Genomic DNA, 6017 nt, shown 5'->3' on the forward strand with positions numbered 1-6017 from the left:
GTGCTAAAGCTAATTACCATGGTTAGTAACATAAAACAAAAACACTTTTTAGAAGATAACTCTTCTATTGTTACATTTGTAAACTGGCAAATTACATGAGCGTTTCAGAAAGTCCAACTTTTTCGACAAACATTTCCCGGTGGTGCCAGATATTCCGATTAGTTACTGCTTCTTAGTACAAGCAAGATAATATGTTTGTGTCAATGTAATATTTGTGAAAAAAAAACAAGTATTTTGAAGGAGGAATTTATATGAAGGTAATCTGCACTAACCTGGGAGAAAGAAATAGCTAAAATAATAGCTAAAATGCTTATTTTATGGAATAAACTAAGCATTTTTTTATTGCTTCTTTCCATAATTTATGGAAAGAAGTAGGGATATTTACGGAAGAGGATTAGGGCCACCGGGAAAAAAAAAAAAAGTTGTGAGATTAATGTCAGAATTCTTTTTTTTTTCGGTGGCCCTAATCCTCTTCCGTAGATATTGATGCTTTTATTTTGAAATTTTCAGTAAGCTTCATTTTAAAGGGCCACACTAATCCCATGTATAGCAGTGTTTGGGTGTGACCAGCTATATAATACTCAAAACAGCAGTTACCTGCTGCGAAAAATGTGAAGGATTTTATTTTGCAGGGTATGTGTTGCTCTTATTTTGATAGTCCAAAGTGATTGTCAGTTTAGGACTATTTTTTTAATCTTTATTGAGAACCAGATTACTTAACAGTACAAACACAGTGTGGTATAATGTCCGCCCGGGGTTCCAAACATTGAGACAATACATCACCATAACATTACATAAATACATTAAAGAGAGAGCATAAAGAGCATGTTTTAATAGGTTTGGTATTGGAGGGATTTCCAATAGTTTTGATGTTTTGTTTGACCTCATTTTCAAAACTGGAAAGAAGTGGTTTTTGATTAGTGTAATGGCATTTGTGAATGTGCCATTTGGCTAAGAATAAAATAAGTTTAATAACATAAAAATGTTTTTTCTTGTTAGATTTTGGGTAGTCAGTGAAGCCAAACATTACATGTTCAAAACAAAGACATCCGGTTCAGTTCGGTGCATTTTGTGTCTCACAGGTTTATCTCAAATATTTTCATATAATGCAAACCACTTTTTTTTTTTTGTTAGAAAATCAAGAATTGGAAATATCCATGTGTCTTGGTAATATGACATGCAAAGATATTTTAAAAAATTCTGTTTTGAAAAATGTTATGGGTTGCTGAAGCGTAGAGGTCAGCCAAATGAGCATGTCCCCACTGACCAATGTTCATTTTTCACTGAATATAAAACAAATAAAAATAGCCAGTAACTGCAAGTTATTTGTACCATTACAAACATTTTTTTGGTATACTTTAACCTAAATAAGAGAAATATGAGAAAAATACATGAATTATTTATAAAATAGCACTTTTTAATCATGTCCCTCCAGTTTTGTTCAACCCCTCCTTTTTATAAATAATGGTTCAGTCCAATTTCCTCAGCACCCTGGAAGTGACATCACTTAAGTCTTTTCTCGCTCACACTGTAAAAGAGATTGAAGTGTTAGGAAAGTTTCGTACATAAATTTGATTATTTTTATCCATAGATCGTCTTCGTCAAGCTCGACCTTTCAACACTTACGCAAGTAAATGATATTCATTGTTGTTTGGGAAAAAGTAAAGAATGGTCTTTGAAACATATATTAATTTCTTTTTTTCATTATAACCTATGTTGCTCCGTCCGAAAAACATAAAATTATGTTTTTCCAAACATCATTTTTAAAATATATTTGCATGTTGTATTACCAAGACGCATGGATATTCCCATTTCTTGTTACAAAAATAGTGGTTTTGTTACGGGGTTGAACCTGGGACTTTGGGAACCTCTGTGTTACGGGGTCGAATTTAAAGCAACATAAGCAACAATGAAATTCGTAATACTGTTTGGGATTTCATGCATACGGTGGGGAGACATATTTTCCTGGCGGTTCAAAGAGTCCTTCAATAGATGCAGTGATCAAAAACACAATTTTTTGTGGTATATTTTTAAGTAACCCGAGACCCCAAAATGTGCCGAATCCAGAGAATCACCGAGATACGAAGGTGAGTTTCGCTTTCTTTAAACGCTGTGGCTAACATTAACTTCAGTTTTTGCTAGTAGGCAACGTTCTCTGACATTTTTCTTGTAAAAATGTGCTATTTAAGTATTTGTTATTTAATTGTTCAAATTGTTTGAATAATTGATGCAGCAATGTCATTATTGTTTTTTCATGCTAATCCCGGAGCATGTACAGTAAGTCATCTACTGAGATCAATCTAATGGCAGTTTAAGGGCAGTTTCTGGAATTAGGAATATTCAAACACGCTTTTGTTGAACGTTGTTGTTTAAGCTGCGAGAAAATTCAGAAAACCAAGAGACGTCGAGCAAAGCAATGAAAGCAACAGAAGGAAACAACAGGGCACATCATGCAGTGTTAGCTAACTGGATCACAAAACAACGCTCTATGTACGGCTTTAGCGTTCATCTGTGAAAGCTGCAGGGCGTAACAGCGTGTCAGCAGCAACTGGTTATTGTGTTTACTGTGAATAAATGGGAAAAGCTCCATAGCTTGTTGCTATGGACCTTTGTGTCGGATGTCCACTCTGAGATGAGGAGCATGAGCCATGTGACTGTGACACCAGGGGCCGTAGAGTTGTACTGTTAACCCGTATGGCTGACAAAATGGGAACATTTAGCTGATTTTTCACTCACTTTTGTGAAGAACTGGTGCTTGAGGCATGACTCAAAGTCAAAGCTGCACTATGTAACGTCTATAGAAATGTTTCGCCCCCTTATTTGTTGAAACTGTCTCTATATCGTGACAGTATGGCATGGGGCAGGTAATCTGTGAAAAAAAAATCGCAGTGAAAAGAAATCACAGTGCTACCAGTGCCAACTTGGAAAAAAAGAAAAATCAGCTAGGAGGCGGGTCTTAGCGCTGTCAATCACAATCTCGTGTGGCGCTGCAGCTAGCATAGCCTGTTATGAATGCTCAGTCTAGTTAGCATGGCCAGATAAACATTTTTTCTGTAAAGGTAAGTTGTTTCTCCACCATTAGCACGTTTAGCAGCGAGTTCATGAGGCCTACTGGCAGCGCTAAGACCCTCCTCCTGACTCTGATTGGTTGCTTTCGATTGGGCGTGGCGCACTTCTTCAGACATCAGTAGCAGAACAGGGAGGAGGTGGAGGAGATTGAACTTTTCACAGATTATCGATCTCATATTTTACTATCACAACAAAGTGACAGTTTTACCAAAAATGTAATAAACATATTTATTATAAAAGTTACATACTGCAGGTTTAATTCAACTGCCAAATACATTTAAAATGAACATAAAGTATTTATAAGAATTTCTGGTTTAATGGAGGTTGCAGTATTGATAATAGAAGATTTACTTTTGCAAAATCTGTAAAAACATATATTTTTTCTAAACTAATCCTGAGTTTATTTAAAGAATTACATAATCTACCAGTCAGCGGTGGTTATACACCGAGATGTCGTATTGAATCACTTTGTTCTTCATATAATCGTTTTGCTCCCAAACTAATGCGGCACAAATTACATTTGTTTATGTTTACTTCACTACACCGGCTAATTGCGCTGATGTGCACGCCTACGTTCAGTGGCGGAGCTTCGGGTTGGCGTGGAAACGTGCGTACGCATGATTCGTGTTTGCACACAAACCGTGTCGGAGTTTTAGCCGATGAAACTAAGCCCTGGAGCGGTCAGGTCATGGGTCGGTGTCGAGGCGCACGTGACGGCATGAGTAAACTGTGCATGCACAGAAAAATAATCAAATGGAAAGAGTCATATTCAGTCGTTGAGCATAATTCAACCTACCATAACACACACAGGAGAAAAAAAAAAAAGACATTTTATTTGCACTCTGAATACTTTTTACTGACACAAGGACGACAGGCATGCTGGTACTTTTCTATTAGTTTCGATACATTTACTTGCTGCCCAGCTGGGAATCTGTGGAAAACAATAGTTCACAGAGTCAACAGAGCTGAGAAAGCAGATAAATTAAAGGGGATTAATGAATAATTTCTAGACACAGACTGAGGTCAAAGTGGATGAAATGAGATACTCTGGGGGTTAACTGAAGTACTTAGCCTCATGCACTGCCATGATTTTCTCCTGTTACAAAGTTTGAAACCAGAGACGTTGGCAGACATGAAGCCACACTGGGGAACACGATCTTAATACAAAGTCCTGACTGAAAATCCTATTTTTATACACACACACACACAGAGCCGGTTGTGTTTTTGCTGTTTTCTCACACATTTCTTATTGTAAGCACAAGGCTAGATACTATATACTATCGAGAAAAAAAAAAGAAAATCATTGTGGCCTTCTGTAAATCCATTATTGAGTGCCAGCCTTTGCCGCGACGACTGTCGCCAAGCATTTATGATACGTTTTTATAAACGTCATTGCCAGGAATATTTTTAAACAGAAAATTGGTTTAATTCATCCACACTGAACGGTTTTCCATCATGAACTTTAATCATCAGATTTTAATCCCCTTTAATCATCAGATTTAAAGGGGCAGTGTTATGTGTTTTCCATGCACTTAGTGCCATTTCATAGCACAATAAAGTAAGTATGTTACCTTCAGTGGCTGTATGTATCAAACATGACTTAAAAGAAATTTGACTTTGGAATTTGTCACCTTAAAATTAGGCCTCTGTCTCTTTAAGAAGCGCCTACTCTAGTGCTCCTCATTATGCGGTCCACAACCTTTCTGAGGAGCGTCGGACTGAGGAGTAGTTCGTATGACGAGCTCAGCATACGCAAAGTTCCACCCGGTGCTAATTGCTGCTGCCGCTAGTCTGGAGGAGCTCAGTGGGAAAAGTTCAGTGCAAAACAGTTGCACTGGGTTTTTTCCACATTCAGAAGTGAACTGCGCTGTTGTGCTTTAGATCATTGTCCAATTACAGATCACAGTTGTGTTTGAGCTTCACGTCACAAACAGACTGACTTTAGGATTTACAATCTGAGACCAGAATTCATGGCTACAGCAAGTCGGCAGCAAACATCTACGCCACACCGACATGTTTGACTTAATAAATCATGCAACTTTGATTAAAAAATATACACATTTCTGGAAAAAATGTATAATCCCTCTTCGCACTGCTTTGCTATCTTTTTGAGAGATTCTACGCAGATGCTCCAAATAGAAACGAGAACAGCGGTTATTAAAAGAAAAGCTCAGTTCGTGTTTTTCCCGAGTGCTCAGGAGGTTTTCCCATTTAGAATTGTGCAGAACGTTCTGCACTTCTAATGTGAACATGTTTGCTCAAAACATCTCATTTGCAAAAAAAAAAAAAAAAAAACTTTGCATAAGTCTTTAGTCTTTCTTACGTATTTTCCCTCTGATCGGACTCTAATCATCTTTTAAAGTGGACACTTGGACACTTTGGTGTTTCACAATCAAAAATAAATAAAAAATGCAATCAGGACTGAATCATGAATCAAAGCTCGTCTGCCTCACAGACAAGTCGCACCCTGCTGGCCTCACGTTACCTCAGACTTGAATGCGTCAGAAGCCTGTCTGCTTCTCTGCCCAACTCGCAGCGCTGCATTGTGCTCTTTAGTTTTATTTTATTTATTTCTTTTTCTTTCCATTAGCACCTCCGTCCCCCACATACCTGCCTGCGTTCTCTTTCATAGCCTCTGGCCGCCTTCGCCCATCTTCCCACACGTCGCTGTAATTTATGGCCAGAACACGTTCACATGTAGACCGCACAGATAATTGACTGGGAGGCGATGAGCGACCCGGCCTGCTGTCAAATTAAAGACACATTCACGCAAAAAAACAAAAAAAACAAACAAAAAAACACGCTCTTGAGGTGGGTTAAAAAAAAAAAAAAAAATCTTAATCATTTAATTGACAAAAACTCCCAACAATTGTTTAACTTGTTACATCTGAGGAAACAGCAACTCTAAATGCCACGTAAAGTTTCTGTTTTTGTGACTAATCTATTCA

The sequence above is a fragment of the Xiphophorus hellerii genome, chromosome 18, assembly GCF_003331165.1.
Source record: "Xiphophorus hellerii strain 12219 chromosome 18, Xiphophorus_hellerii-4.1, whole genome shotgun sequence".
In the NCBI taxonomy this organism is placed as follows: Eukaryota; Metazoa; Chordata; class Actinopteri; order Cyprinodontiformes; family Poeciliidae; genus Xiphophorus; species Xiphophorus hellerii.